Below are 1899 nucleotides of genomic sequence, written 5' to 3'. Positions count from 1 at the left end.
AAGCTATAATTGTTAGAATTTGAGTCCTGTCTTTAAACTTTTACATTAACTTAAAAATAAGGGAATTTGGGCATTTTTGTGCTATTTGGGAATAGAAGAAACAATGGAAACTCAGCAAGAGAACTAGAAAGAGCATTTTTAAGGGGATGGTAACAGCCAATTGGCATCACTAGCTGAACATCTCTTCATTTACATTCAGAGTTTATAAATTACCCTCATCCAGAGTTTGAGGCTGAAGAAGGAGGTGAATACACAGACAGAATGAACATAGAACACTGAGCTCACTGCTTAAATTATAATCAGCTGAACTAAAGAAACACAATTACAGATGTTGGAATTGCTCGCTGAGATATGCTCTCTCACTCTTTTAGAGCTACATCTGTAAGGGTGTCTTCTTTCAGTCACAAGCAAAAATCTTAGAATGCTCTTGCCAATAAATTTGTTGACTGTGTCCAGATAGAAACCTCTGATTCAGCTGTATAATTTACCAACATTTAGAGAGACACCTTTTGACTCAATTAAAATACACTGGATTGGGAGAGATTTCCATAAGGACAGAATGGGGTTGGAGTTACTTACCTTACTGGTTCTTTGAGATATGTTGTCTACATATATTCCGTTCTTGGTGCACTTGCACCCCGTGTGCTGGAGATCACAGTCTGTCAGTGCTTGTTGGAGCCAGGCATGCACAGGGAGTCTCCGCATGCTCCAGTAATGAGGGCATAAAGGGTGGAACAGGCCCAATCGCTATTCAGTTCCTTCATCACGGCAGAATCCAGATGTTGTAGGACCCCATAGTAGTGAATAGGAGGGTGGATCATGGAATACACACAGACAACACACCTCAAAGAACTCCAGTTACTGTAAGGTAAGTAATTTTTCTTTCTTATTTGAGTGCTTGTCCATATACAGTCCACACTTGGTGACTAACAAGCAGTGACCTGTAACAAGGATGGGTGCATGGAGTATACTTAAACAAAGATTGCAGCACAGCTCTGCCAAAAGCGGGGCATCAGACCTTGATGCTTATGCTTTGGGGGCGGGGGGGGGGTTGGTTTGTGAAATTTATTAAGATTTCAACTTTTCATCCCAATTCAGGATGGGGAAAAATTTCAAAATCTCAAAAATTTTCATGGGACAGAAAAACTGTTTCTTGCCCAGCTCTAGCAACAACTGCTAGAACATTGGTGGACACCCTCAGTGCTGTAGAGAGACCAAAAGCCAGGACTCCGTGTTGTTAGTTGTTCTGCCCCACCTGAAATCTTAGATACTTCCTGTTTGTTGTGTGGATGGAGATATGGAAGTATGCAGCTTGTAGACCGAGAGCCACAAGCCAGTCTGGAAGTGTGACCTTAGGGTTTCCAATAGGGCCACGCTGGAACATTGAAAGCAAATAGGGATGGTGCCATAAATCTTGATCTGAAAGTAGAAAGGATCCAGGTCAGTGGTGCTGACATGCCTGGTACTGACACACTTGCCATCAAATGAGCAGCATTGAAGAGATTAGAACTGATGGAAGTGGTACGATAATAGCTGTTATTGAAGCACTTAATGCAGAGGTAGCCCCCAATGCTCTGGCTTCAGCACCAGAGGCAGCTGATTTGAATCCTGAGACTGTGCTGCTGGTGTCCCAGTACCATGCTCCCTCAGAGCTCCTGTGGTGTCCAGCTTGGCCCTTAAGAGTCTCCTTCAATCAAGAGTGGTGAGGATACTTGGACAGGGCCGGCTCCAGGCACCAGCTTCTCAAGCAGGTGCTTGGGGCGGCCGTTCCGGACAGGGGCGGCAGTTCCAGGTATTCGGCGGCAATTCGGCGGACGGTCCCTCACTCCGCCTGGGAGTGAAGGACCTCCCGCCGAATTGCCGCTGCAGATCGCGATCGCGGCTTTTTTTTTTTTTTTT

Source organism: Terrapene carolina, unplaced genomic scaffold (genome assembly GCF_002925995.2).
Source record: "Terrapene carolina triunguis isolate 2854851 unplaced genomic scaffold, T_m_triunguis-2.0 Scaffold68, whole genome shotgun sequence".
Taxonomy (NCBI): Eukaryota; Metazoa; Chordata; order Testudines; family Emydidae; genus Terrapene; species Terrapene triunguis.
This window is presented reverse-complemented; position numbering follows the sequence as displayed.